At 41.7% G+C, this 14,929-nt stretch overlaps 1 long non-coding RNA gene across 1 annotated transcript in view; it reads right to left on the minus strand.

The window, feature by feature from the left end:
• The window catches only part of LOC146810829 (uncharacterized), a 161,740-nt gene that overhangs the window by 27,047 nt on the left and 119,764 nt on the right, over positions 1-14,929 (minus strand). The window contains exon 4 of the long non-coding RNA XR_014965743.1: positions 6,330-6,422. This is a non-coding gene — a long non-coding RNA (uncharacterized LOC146810829). The remainder of the gene's footprint in view (positions 1-6,329; positions 6,423-14,929) is intronic.

Genomic DNA, 14,929 nt, shown 5'->3' on the forward strand with positions numbered 1-14,929 from the left:
GATGTTTGAGTGTTTCTCTTTGTGAATCGTCGTTGGGCATAAACCTCTGCCCATGTGTAAGCCTCATTCAACTTATAGTCGATAGTGTCTCTTTTAAACTTTCTCAACTTTGTCTCTTGTAATTCTTTCCCATATTTATGAAGTTTTGTGTTAAGATCTTCAAGAAATTTGCCCCATGATTCTTCTTCCATTCTTGCTGATAGATAATTTTTTAGTATGAGTATTTCTTCTTCTAAATCATGAATAGTTTTAGACAACTTCTCAATTATTAACAGAATCAGGTCCAGCGAACATTTATTTAATATAGAATACCATTTCTCCATGAACTGTTAATTGATCTGAAGTCTAAAAAGCATAGGTCGTATTGCTATTCATATCTGATTTGGAGCATCGCCACATACAAGCCAAGTCATTAACAGTGTTTGTTAGATTAGTAATAGAGAAGTGTACGGCTCTCCCATAAGGTACTTTACATAAAAGTATTCATTTTATACTATACAGCTTTTCTGACCAACGAGAACCCTTCGATGAAAGAAAGCGCATTCCTGACATTACCAGTATACCATAACGATTAAATAAGCAGACGCAAAGCCAGGCAGGGACTCTGTTTCCCAGCCATCTCCATGTCGAAACAGGAGTTGAGAACCATGCCCCTCAGTGTATGCTGAGAGAGCATGATGTAACGTACTGAACACATTGTGTACCGACGTGAAGAGACGCATCATGACCTTCTCTGTAAGATGCAAGGAGCAAGATATTTAAAGCTGGTACTGCATTGAGCTGGTCACTTTCAGGGCTCAGGGACGTCAAGTAGGTGAATGGCAGGATGAGTTCCCTTAATGAAGTGAGCCTCAGGGGTATATATGAGGAGGGACCTTTATGGATGGCACGGCAAACTTTAAAATCATTGTGATCATTACCATTTTTGCCTCTGTTGTGTGTGACTATAGGGATCGCCCTCTCCCAAGGCCTTATGGTGAAGGTTGTTTTGAGCATGTGTGTGTGCGTATGCAACCACTTTTCTTTACAATGTGTGCAGTGTTTTTAAGTGCTTTTTAAGAAGTTATGTGCCAACCTACAAGCGTAACAGTGGATTGGTCTCCGTTGTAATCATGCCATGATGCACACACATAGCATTGTGTTGCACTATGAAGAGGGCATAGTGATGTGCCCTGTGTGAAAATATGTGATAAATGATCTCTTCTTCTCTAATTCTAGACAATACAGAGGAAAGATGTGAGGCTGGCCTGTATTAGCGGCAACCATGCTTCCTTTTAAATGTGTGATAGTGTCTTACCACTAATAGAATAGAAAGTTGGTAATACCAACTAGAGTAAAGTAGGGATTAGATTTTCCTTGGTCCAGTAGAAAGCTCTTTGACCCTTAGAGGCACATAGTGAGGCTGAAGCATGTTGACCCCAATTTGATGTTTTGGGCCATTATACCCAGTTACATCACTCTTTTTTTTAACCTTGCCAAAGGACCTCAGAATAAAGACTCAGACAAGAAGATGCAGCTGGCAATATTATCCAACAAAGTTCCTCCTAGAAACTGCTCCACTTACACAGTGAGTTGAATCCACCCACTCACACTAGGTGCAGTGGATGAGGATCCAATGATGAAGCATGCCACTGGTGGTAACTGTGGGTAAGGGTCCTATAAAAAAAATCAAAGAGATTCCAGGTTCTCACTAACCACCACCTGTAGCAGGTAGAGCATAGATGATATAGTTACTCCTCCAAGATTGTTTAGACTGTACTATATTTGGGAGGCTGAGGGTACTCTATTGCTCATAGCTTCACACTCCCCCTTAGTGTGATACATAAATTCCATGAGACCATGTGCTGCCTGATCAAAGTGAATAAATGAATGAAGCATGTTACAGACCTTTTAACAACTCATTGGCTTTTGTAAAGCAATCCCCATGCATGATCCAGTAGTGGCCAAAGTTTTTCATACAGGTCGCTACCTGCAAAGCCGTCTTAGCTTAGCTCCAGCAAAGGAGATATAAAAAGAAATCCTACCAGAAACCATAACAGCTGAATGAAATGACCTGTGGCATTGCTCGCACGCACAGGGACTAATTGACACCTCCCCATGCCAAACATTAATTACCTGTCTATCAAAGATGTTCTCATGGGCTTAAATACCTTTCTATATGCATGAGTGTGCCATATGCAAATCTCCCAAAACCCTGTTCTTCAGTGTGCCTTCTGCAGTTCTCTAACTGAAAAAAGAAGCCAAAATAGTGAGTTTTTGGCTGATGCCACAGGGGTTGGTAGAGAAACGTTAAGCCTACAGGCCAAGAATAATATAGTCCCCATAAAAGTAACTTGATCCTAATCTTACACCCTGGTGTTTTCCAATTCTCATTTTGTTGCAATATTCCACAGTAATTAAGGATGAGAAAGTAAGGAGATGAAGGCAGTTTATGACTCTGCAGATTGGGTGTACATAGGTTACTGGTCAATTGAAGCATCCCTGCGGAATGCTCCTAATACCACCTCGGTCATGTTGGAGTGTGATTAGAAACGAGATGGAGCAAGGTCTCAACATATAGTGTAGCCTGACATTGTCTACCTTGCAATAGCAGATTGACAGTCCATCACAGAGTTTCACATTACCAATCGTTCTGTATATATTCAAAATAGCCCTCTCACTTAGTATACGAAATGTATTGCTCCATTTATTCTCAAACATACCTATGAAATGAATACCACGGAAATCCTTTGAATTGCGGACAGCACAGTGTTCAAAGGATGCAGTGGGGTGCAGTATTTACAATGAAACATATGTACAAAGGGGTGTCACAGAATTTAGCAAACAAGGAACACACCAATCCATTCACAAGTTCCTGATTCCAATTGAATTGAACAACAAGCAATCCACTCTAAAACTGTCAATGTTTCAACCCTCAAGTCAATTTATGATCGTGTGTACAACACGGAAAGACATTACAGATACCATATGCATCACATTTTATGTACTCTTTTCAGTGTTGATCCAGGCATTCTTTATTAATAATTACTACCCCAGCACGCGAAGAATGCACACTGCTTGGAGGTATGTTTTGAATTGACTGGAGGGTTGAAATGATGACAGTTTTGGAGCGGATTGTCTGTCGTTCAATTAAATTTCTGTCAGGAACTTGTGGATGTATTTCAAACAGTTCCTTGGTTACCAAACGTCTGTGCCATCCCACTGTACGTATGTCACATTGTAAATACTGTACTTCACTGCACCTTTTGAGCACTGCACTGTCTGAACTTCAATTGATTTTGTTAACATTCATTTCACATATATGTTTGAGAATAAATGGAACAACGTATTTTGTATACCAAGTGAGAGAGCTATTTTGAATATATATGAAAAGAGTCCCACGAAACTAATGTTACTTGTCTATATGTTGTACCCTAGTTCTGTTATTGGGCATAAGTGGTTGGTCCTCGGAATCATTACATGTTGAGGTGCAGCTGTTGGGTCTGCAAGGACCACTAATGTTATATTGGAAATTAAGATTTCTTGTAATCTTGTTACTTTTGGATAGCTTATGGCCAAGAAAACCCTACCTTATACAGAACAATATATCGCAAAGGTCATAAAGGGCCCATTTTTGCTAGAGCCTAAGACCACATCAGTCCAGGTACTGCAGAACAGATTTAGACAATCTTGAGAAACTGAAAAAGAAAGCTGTAAGTACAGAACTAAACGAGAAGTTGTTAACAGAATAAAAGGCAGATATCATAACACTGGGCTTACGAGTTAAAAACGTGTCCATCATTGTTTTGCATAACGAGAAATGTAAAAATAATCTTAGTTACATTTCCAACAACTGCTCACGATATTGGATGGTACTAGGTATTGATACCACATTAGAAGAACTAACTGCAATAAAGAAACAGATTGATGAACTAGAAGAGAAGATTCACTGTAGCTAGGTGATTAAGAATGTGAAAGTGGCACTAGACAACCTCCAAAAAAGTACAGACGAGTTTTTGTCAATCAATCTAGGCCGAAAAATTGAAAAAGGTCCACAAAGACACTAAAGTATGATAAGGAACGGGTATACCCATATCTTAGGAGTGACTACTATCAGGAAATCAGGAAGCTCAATTAAGCTTTTACAACACACATAGAACTATAACTTTCTCAGTTACATCCGCAAGTTCTGATGACCAGGAGGAACCTGGAACTAGCAGCTCTGGTCCATCATACACATATCTCCCTGGTCAACAAAATATTTTTGGGTTGAGAGCCCCCCGAGAAGGAGGAGTAGGGGACGAGTTGGAGGATGGGACGGAGGCCAATACCAACCAAGGGGTAGAGGCGGACAAGGAATAAAACGTATAGGTGGTAGACAAGATGTCAACGAATGTTAGCCCCTCTTCTATATTCAACATCTCATCCAATACATTGAACCGTGATGGAGGAAACAGAACTTTTTCAAAATCAAAATTGAGAATTATAAATTTTTAAGGAAAGATAGGCGCAGGCACTTTTTCTAGAATACGTCACCTGTGGAAGAAAGGTTAGACCTGGGCCTATGTTTGCCCTCCACCTTCTACCCCACTCTCATCTGATGCCTGTGGAAATACTAATACTTACATTTGAAAATCTTGTTATGAAACAGGTCAAGGCACTAGAACAGGAAACAAGTATATACATTACAATATATCTAAGAAGTGGGGACAGTGTTACTAAATCTCACCAAGAATAGACAAATCACGATAAAACCTGTCGATAAAGGTGGTGCCATCCTAATACAGGACCATCACTTATGAAAGACAGATTCAGAGACACCTCAACAGTGAGGAACATTACATGAGGCTTACAAAGAATTCCCTGAAGGAGATCTGAAATGACATTAGGAATATTACAGACATAGGCCTCAACATGGGGATTATCATTGAGAAAGAGCCCTCATTCTTGAATAAACCATACCCAAGGACACCGGTGATCTATACCTTACTGAAAATCTATAAAAATAGTCAAGAACCACCCGGCAGACCAATAGTTTTGGGTGTGGTTCGGTCTTAGAGCCATTGTGCAAGTTTGTGGATCATTACATAAAACCATATGTTCCTAAGAATACGTGCTATGTTACAAATAGTATGGATTTTATAAACTTCATTGAGGATAGTGATTTTAATGATATGACACAAACTCAGGTAACCCTTGATATAACATCATTGTACACCAACATACTACAGAGGACAGCCCTTGAAACTATAAGGGAAACATTAGAATCAGATTTAACAAAGTATCATCCCTTTGAATTAATTTTACAACTCATCAAAATTGCCCAGAGTAAGAATTACTTCCTGTTCAAAAGAGTATTTTTTTTCCCAGAAGAACGGCGTAGCCATGGGACCTTGTTTTGCTGTAGATAAGGCGAATCTGGTGGTGCAGAATTTGAGAATAATACTATCCTAACAATTCTGAACTCATGCAGAAAGAATATTCTCTCCTGGAAAAGATACATAGATTATGTAATTATGATATGGGAAGGAGATCATACGGGTCTCAATGATTTTGGTACATGGCTTAATACACAGGATCCAGACTTAAAATCAGGGCCACTGGAATTACGTGGCAGGAAAGGGCCAAATTATGTGGCAGGGTTGAGTAAATTATGCAGCAAGAAAGGGCAAATTATGCAGCATAATGTGGCACATTTTGTAATTTTAAACTTGGTAACATTGTCTGGGTATTGGTTGCACCTCATTAGTACTTATTTAACACCGACATACAGCAATAAGCTACAGAAAGGTGTCCAGTCCTGCTTTTCAATGGGCTTTCACTGCACTGCAGCATGTGCTACTGTATGTTTAGTAACTTTTGACCCATTTGAGCTATAAACAACTTTTTTGTTAACATCTGCAGATTATGTGGCAGATGATGGATTATGTTGCAAATGTAGCAAAGCTGTAATTTTGCAAAAATCGTTGCAGCGACACAATCGCATAATTCCAGTAGCTCTGACATTCTAGTTAAACATGAGAATGGGGAGATGTAAACCACATTATACCCGAAGCCTAACAATAGGAATTTCCTATTACTATATGATAGGTTTCATCCAAGAGCATTATGCAATAACTTACCATATGGCCAATTTCTTCAGATCAGATGGAGCGATTCACATAGAAATGATTATTTCAAGGAAGCGGAATTGCTCACTACCAAATTCATAAAGAGAGGATACCCCCAAAACTATAGTATGCAGAGCATTTAAACGTGCTTGGTACTGCCCAGGGGAAAGTCCCCTCACACCCAGTCAATGTAGCAATAGGAATAAAGAATGCACAATCATTGTCACACAGAGGACTTACTACATTGTACATCTTGAAACTGTGAAACTGGACACAAGAGGTGGAAATCTGGGAGATTTATTGCTAATTCGTGAATGCAGAGGGATAGATGACCTGAAAACCACAGAAAAAGAAAAGGGATTAAATGATGGAAGCAAACTTATTGAGATTGCAGCTACCTTGTCCTAATAAAGCTGCTGTTGCATATGTCTTTGGACTTGCATTCTTTGTCATTTACACATGACACAATTGTTTGAATACTCTGCAAACATTAAGATGATTTGTCAGACCTGTATCGGGCTAGCAATACAAGTAGATCCCCGTTGCAAAATAAACTGAATCAATCACATAAGAATTCAGGTCCCACTGGAGGTAGGTCATCAGCACTGGTACTACGATAATGACCTGTTTGTGTGTGGTCCATAGGAAATTTGTCCGCCACATCAGTATTACATGAGATCTCGATTATAGGAAGGGTTTACAATACATGTATGCACATTCAAATTTTGGTGGCTATAAGGTATTGGTCTTAGTATTGTTTAAATTTGCTTGACTCCAGTAATAAGAAACATGGTTGCTAGTCAAGACCCTGCGAGACTTAGGTAAAGACATGGGCACAGACACCAACACTATGGTATACTTGAATAGATTATAGCTGTCACTGAACTGAAGGTATGAGACCTGTTTACAAAACAATAGCACATGCCACAATGGTTTGTGACACATATATGCACAGGCTGCCAACGGCGGCTCCTCCGTTATGGCAGAGGAGCGTTGTCCCCCCTGTGAGCCGATGCAAAACTGGAAAAATAAAATGAAAATAAAGCAGGTTTATTATCATTTTATTATTCTTCACAGGGAGGAGTCTTGGGGCAGAGCCATCGTGATGACAGGCATGGAGGAGGAGTTCTGGGCACTGCTGTAAGTGCACATGTGGGTCTGGCCAGCCCTCTTAGGATGGCCAAACCGACATGCGCACTGAGATGTCTCCAACCCAAGCTGTGTTGCCGTGTTGAAGATTGCAGGCAGAGGCTCCCACTCCCAGAGGGACTGCAAATCTATGCTGCTTGGGCCAATCCTGCCGCTTCTCTCATGCTGCCCGCAGCATGAGAGCAGAGCCTGGATTGACCATGGGGGGAGTCTGGAAGCCTGTGCTGCGGAGGAGCAGAAGAGCGGCGGGCGGCAGGTAAGTTCTGTTTTCTTTTTTGTGTTGCTATTGTCGTCTACGTCCCCCCCACACTTTTCCCAGCCACTACTGCAGGCTGCTAACCGACATCTGTATTGCAGTGTACATCCAACTAATCGTTCGATAGGCAACAAAAATACATTAATGATGGCCGCCGTGGTTAGCGGTCTAGTTCTCCAGAATGGACGCTCGGCACATCCTGTTTTGTTATGAATGCTTTTGCAGACAGACGCAGGTTATCTCCTGCAATGTATACATACGATCCAGAGAAGCACATGGAAATTGATGTGTATCTGCACAACTAACAGGTGGCAGGTGGGGTCGTTTAACAGTGTGCCAATTGGGCAACCTATTTTCGGTACTCTCTAGCTCCGTGAAAGGATGTTATACACACGAGCAGGAGGGGCACGTGTAAAATTACTTGAATCTGCACACTAGTGAGTAGGAAGAGCACACATGGGGCTTTACAATTGTGACCAATTATAGTAGTTTCACCCATTGTTGGCACAATACGTGCCTAGAGGGAGGCATACCAGTTTACATCACTGTGGATGCAGGATTTGGGTACCAGTCCCTCAAGATCGGTAACTAGGTTATGTGACCTCAAGACTATCCATCATGTAGTAGTGATATAGTATTTGAAATGATTTGGCTATCAATCACTCAATAATACTTTATTCGGCTTTTGTAATAAAAACCATAAAAGTCAGGGTTACAACAATACAAGAAACTCCCATCCATTATTATTATCATCAATCGTCGATTTCCGTCCGTTATAATAGAAACATGCTAAAATGCACCTATAAAATACAAATGTAACAAGTTATAAAAAGGCAAATTGGTCTCCCAAGAAAGCCTACTCTACTCATGGGACTTAGTCACAGCTAGACCTAAGCCTAACTGCGGCCCTTAAAGAACATGCCATAACGTGGACCCTGAGAGCATAGCTAAAAAGGTAAAGGCAGGACGCACTTGAATAAAATATGCTTTCACCTTTATTACTCCCTCGTGGGTGAGCGAGGAGGAGATGGAATAAGTCAAAACGGAACCTTGTCAATAAAAATCGGTTGTACGAATTAAAAAGACCTAGGAGATACGGTTCCGTTGATTGTTCAGTTTTCAAAATGATATATTTGCATACACTGGGTTTCATTAGCTCACGCTCTTCCCTGTCCTGTCTAAGAAAAGACTCCTTGGCCCAAAGTAGGTTCTTCCTTTTGATTGACTCTGGGTTGCTAAAGAAATCTGCCCTACCTAGAGTCCTAAAACCTTCCTGGATGTATTTAAACCATGGGATGTGATGGGCGTGATCAAGAGCCATACAGTCCCATAGGATATCTTTATTTAAGGCGGTCCCCTTGTTCAAACATTTAGCCAATACGTTAGGGGGCGAAACAACAACAAATCTGACAGGTAAGACATTCCAAATTCTTCAGAAACAATAAAAGTAGAAGTTCTCTGGGGTACACATAGGATACGTCTCAGGAACCTATTTCAATTCTTTGTAACTCCTCATGAGATGTGTAACCCCAGATCTCACTACCATAGGTCACCTGTGCTAGACACTTGGCTCTAAAAAATGGCAAAATTGCACTGATTGTTTTTTTGCCCAACCGCGTGGCAAAATTAAAAATTACAGCTTTGGCACGTACAAATTCCCCTTGCTTTTTACTTTTCAAAGAGGCCCAGTTCAGCTTGGCTTCCAGTATAACCCCCAGGTAAAGAAGGCACTAGTCTTGGGGACTGGGGTAGACCCGACCTTAAAATTAAAAATCTTCCTTGAACTTGGCCCCATCTGCATCACATATGACTTGGTGTTGTTGACCAACAGGTCCTGGTCCTCCATGAATTTACGAAGGAATTAAGTAATATTTTCAAACCCCTCGCAGTCCGGGCCATGAGGACAGTGTCATCCGCATACAATAATACCGGCAAACCACGCCGTCCCACGTTAGGATAATCTACCTGTGTGTCAACTAATACCTTCTCCAAATTGTTAATATATAAATTAAATAAAAAAGGGGCCAGTGTACAACCCTATCAGACTCCTCTCTTAATTGGGAACTGTCGGGTGACCTTACAGTTGTTCATGTATCGTACCTCCGCTTTGGTATCCCTATGCAGCTCACGTAAGAAGAGGACGAGGTCTTTGTCCACACCCATGCACAATAAGGAATCCCATAACTTGTTTCTGTTCCCACAATCAAAGGCAGAAGACAAATCCATAAAGGGCAGATATATGCTACCAGTTAGGGTGATGGTATATTTGTTTACAATCATATACAAATTCAAACATTGATCGACTGTCGACCTCCCTGGACGAAAACCATATTGGATGTCAGCTAAAATGTTATTATCGTCTGCCCATGTAGACAACCTATCCAACAGGATACGTCCCACCACTTTAACTGATGAATCCAATAGGGATATGGGCCTGTAGCAGAGGGTACTATCCCTATTTCCTTTTTTAAAAACAGGGACAATAGTGGATTTGGACCTGGAACTAGGCAGATCCTCTCTTATTGCTAAATTAATAACGGTAGAGAGGATTGGCACCCACAGCTGTGGGTTAGATATATAATGGTACCTGGGAATACCGTCAGGTCCTGGAGCCTAGTTTCTAGATAACCCTGCAAAACCCTTACTAACTTCATCGGCTGTGATAACATGGGCCGACTTCCCTCCACCACCGCCGATGGCTATACTGGCATCTTATGGGCTTCTGAACATTTCCTCAAAATTACCAACCTATTCCTCTTCTGTAATATGTGTGTCAAGAACCTGAAGGTTTTCTCCTGACAGAAAAGGGCAGTTGACAATACTCCAAAACTGGTTACTATTTTTCAAAGTACAGGCCTCAGTGAGCTTACTCCATGTCTCCTCCCTTGGCTCGATATTGCGCCTACCTAGTTCTGCTTTGTATATCCCTCTACACTCTTTTACCAAAGCGTGGTTCCTCAGTTTGGTACCTAATGCCCCCCCTCAAATTCCTGGCTGTACGGGTGCAGTTACAATCAAACCATCTCATGACTCGATCTATCGGATACGTGGGCAGCGCCTTAAGCAGTTGACCAATTGTACATAAAATAGCCGAAAATGCCACTAGGACTGCCCCCGTCTCTTCCCGTCCAGTTGTACAGATATCAATGTCCCCTCTTACACTTAGCTAGAAGGGACTCCTAGAAAGAGTCTGGAGTTATCTGTGCCTACCTTAGCCTTCTCCCCTGATCTGTTACCCTTAGTGTCCCCCCAGCTACTGTCATTTGAGATTTCCCAACTCGGGCCATCTTGTTGAGGTACACAGCAGGTTGTGATCACTAAAGATGCTATCTTAAATGGAAAAGTCTAGACGGAAATGGTAGAACGGGCCGGAGACAAAGATGAAATCTATGAACGTTGAACTCCCCCTCCCTGTAAAGGTTGGATTGATGGATTTTATATCTTGGACCAACCTACTCATGGTCAAAGTTAGATCAAACTCATCAACTACGGAATTAAGTGTCTTGCTGCAAGGTGTGTTCTACATGCATGCCCGACATACGTGGGCATTCTATGTCAGATCAAATTGCTGATGTTGGATCCCCGCATAGGTGAATATTAAAATCTCCTGAGATCATAAGGTGACCCTTATAAGGGGCCTTAACAGTCACTTTCTTTAGAAATGAGCCCATCCTTGAAAATGTTGCAGGCATCTGAAGAAGCGGGACCAGCATTATAAAAATTCAACAACAACAAATTGACATACCCCTGAGAGAAAGATAAAGCCTGCAAGCAAGGATTGTCAGTTGATAACTCCTTCAAGCGACGGTGTACATCCAACGAGACATAAATTCCCAGCCCACCCTTAGATCTTCCCGCCCGTGAAGGAGCGGCTGGTACAAAAAATGTCTTACATCCCTCTAGGAAGAAGCTATTTGTATTGGCCCATGTCTCCTGAAGGCAAATCACGTTAAAACCTTTTATAAAAGTAATCCATCCGGGGTCAGAAAACTTTCTTGCTAATCCAGCTACATTCCATGAAATAAATATGCTAGCCTTGCCATCCCGTAGATCTTTAGGGAGAGCCCCTGTTTTCATTTGGTGGAAGGATGATGTCTCTAATGGTTCTATACAAGTGAGTCAATCACAGGAGTCCAACGTTTCCAAAGGTGTAAAATGGTATGTCTTGTATTGCCATCTGCCGATCTGAATGGGATCGAACGTGATAAACCAGGAGCCTCCATGATTCCCCCCTGTTGGTCGTTATCGCACTCCTAAAAGGTGTATAAAAATGCCCCAGGGGAAGAGCCACAATAGCCAAGACAACCTCACATGAGTTGTTCTGTTATGCTGCATGTACACTTCTCTCTACCAGGTAGGGTCAGTTAAAGTTGTCGATTACAGTCTCCTGCCAAGTTTTTATAGACCTCACAACCCAGGAAACTCTGTGCACCATATTTATAATTCTCTCCAACCTTAGACGAAGGGTGGTGTTGCGATCCAGCCAGTGCAATACCTTGTTCTTAAGTTGATCAAAATCTTCAGCAGCACCCATGGGAAGCACCGGGACCTTCCCAAGTACTACACCATATGTTGAAGATTCTGGTAGCCACTGCCTCTCCCCCCTTAGGTCTGCTGCACGGGGCTCTGTAACGACCCCCCTTCCTCTCGATGGCTCTACCATTTAGGATTTAACTGGACCACTGCAGGCTATGAAGCACTGTGGTTTCGATGCCACCACTCCGCCCACTGAGTCCACCACCCGGGAGTTTGAATCTGCCAGGGGCCGGAGAGGAAGATTGGCACTACCTTGCAGAGGTATTAAGGGTGGCAAATCCCCACTTGGTCCTTGCTCACCGGTTAAATCACTCGCTGACCGGGGACCGGCGAAAAAACCCCTAGAGTTACTTTGAGGATCAATGTCCCCAGCTGGCCTATGTTGGCAAATCCTCGAAAGCTCCAGCTCCATTGTGGCTAAACATTGCTTAACACGTTCTATTTTGCGGTCTATACTTGTCAGCAAGGAACCCATCCATCTACCCATCATAGCCTCCATATCGTCCTTGAACAGTGGTTGCAGTTTACTGGCAAATTGTTCTGACCCCTCTGCCCTTGCACATTTTGCTTTGGCCCCTGTCATCGAGCCTTTCCCTTTTACTCCCTGACCAGCCCCTGACCTCGATACCCCTGGCTTAATGTTACACTCCAGGCCGTTATTTAGTATAGTTAGACCAGTATACTCGGGCCCGGTGTAGATGGCTGAGCCTACATCTTGGTCATGACCTCCCTCCGCCCATAAAATCGGGGTTCGTTCTGGTGTAAATGAGGGTCCTTGGTCCAGCTGGATATCCTGGGCACGCTGTGACAAGCTACCACCCGATGTACATAGTGGGCTGGAGGCAGGGCAAAGTAGAGGGGAAGGAGAGAGCCGATGGTCCACCATCTTGATTTCCTTGTCTATAATCCCAGCTGTTCTTAATAAAAAGGGGTCCATCGCAGAGGCTGGTGGACCTGGGGGTACTGATATCGGGCCTTTACGTTTCCCCATGGTTCCCAAGCAGGGGTCATTACTAACAACAGGCAGTACAGGGAAGGACTAAAAATGTGAAAACAGTCAATCCAGTCAATCCTAGCACCCACAGCTAGAATTCAAAAGTTCAAGATGCTACACAAAAATCCTCCTACCTTCCTGTACTTGTAGATAGAAGTAATCATCCACGAGGCTCCTTGTTGGTATTTTCCCTACAGACTCGTTCTTAGAAGTCTGCACTGTCTGTAATAGGCTCCTACCAACGAGTCCCAGGACCAAGAGGGGTGGCCCAGCTCAGCCTCAGACGGGAGCAAATGTGTGCCGAACTAAAGTGATTAAGAAACCCAATTTTACAGCTCAAGAACGCATTGCTATAAGACGTCTTGCCAATAATGAGAAAATCAAGTTTTGCAAAGCTGCTAAAGGTGGCGCTCTAGTTATCCTTGATACTGATTTCTATTTTGAAAATGTGCAAGCTCATGTTTCGGATAAAACCATTTATATGGAACTCAACTCAAATCCCATCCAAGAATTCACTTTGGTTCTCAAAACCATCATCGATAAAGCACTACATCACTGACCGTGATAAGAAATACTTAATCAAGAAGAACCCAAGCACACCGTACTTATATATGATCCCAAAGATTCATAAAAATTTAGACAAACCACCATTTAGACCGATTGTAAGCACAAGAAATTCCGTCCATGAGCCCATTGGTAAATACATCAATCGACACTTACAACCTCATGTTCAAAAGATGACAACCTATCTTCAAGACACTACTGACTTCATTAACAAACTTAATGACATCGATATCCATGGATATAACGATTTACTGTTGTGTAAAATTGATGTAAACACCTTGTATACCTCAATCCCACATGAGTTAGGTTTACAAGCTATGGAATCTTTTTAATCGATGCTGACACAGATGAAGATTTGAAGGTTTTCCTACTCGAACTAATGCATTTTACGCTGCACCATAGCTACTTTTCTTGGCAAGATCAGTTTTATACCCAACTCTCAGGAACATCTATGGGCAATTGCGCAGCGCCTGCGTATGCAAATCTTTTAATGCACCGATTTGAGCTTGATCATATTCTATCAAATCCAATCTGGCATGACAATCTGGTTACTTACCACCGATACATTGATGATATTTTCCTAATTTGGAAAGGCCAAGAAACTGATCTTTACAAGCCATCAGCTCCATCAATACCATTGATGACCGTATCCAGTTTACTCACATTTTAGACAAAGGCAAAATCTCTTTTTTGGATGTTGAAATTACCTCACAAAATAATGAGTTGACAACTACTGTGTTTTCTAAACCAACAGATAGAAACAATTTTTTACATTTTTCAAGTTTTCATCAAATGAGTCTAAAAAAACACTTGCCTTATTCACAATTACTCAGAGCAAAATGCATCTCATCTACCCAGGAATTATATTTGGAGAACAAAAATAAAATTTTAATGAAATTCAGACAGAGAGAATACCCAGAGTCAATCCCCAAACATGCAGAGGAAAGAGCAGAATTAAAAAACAGAACTGAGCTACTCAAAACCTATACTCACACAAAAAGGATGACAAACGCATGGTATTTGTATCTAAATATTCCACAAGAAGTAAACGAATTAAAAGCATCATTTGTAAATATTGGCCGCTACTGCAGTCGGAAATTGATTTTAAAGGTATATTTCATCAATTACCCATTTTTGCTTATCAACGCACCAAGAACTTACAACAAATCTTACAGATGAAAACTGATAAAATTGACCACGTGTACACGGGTACCATCCGGTACCATCCCATGTCACATCTGTGGTAGCTGTAACAACATTATAAAAGGTACAACTCTAACACATCCTACTCAAGGGACACCGATTAAGTTACAAGTATCTGCTACTTGCGACACTACCAAC

This window comes from Triturus cristatus, chromosome 7 (assembly GCF_964204655.1).
Source record: "Triturus cristatus chromosome 7, aTriCri1.1, whole genome shotgun sequence".
Lineage (NCBI taxonomy): Eukaryota > Metazoa > Chordata > Amphibia > Caudata > Salamandridae > Triturus > Triturus cristatus.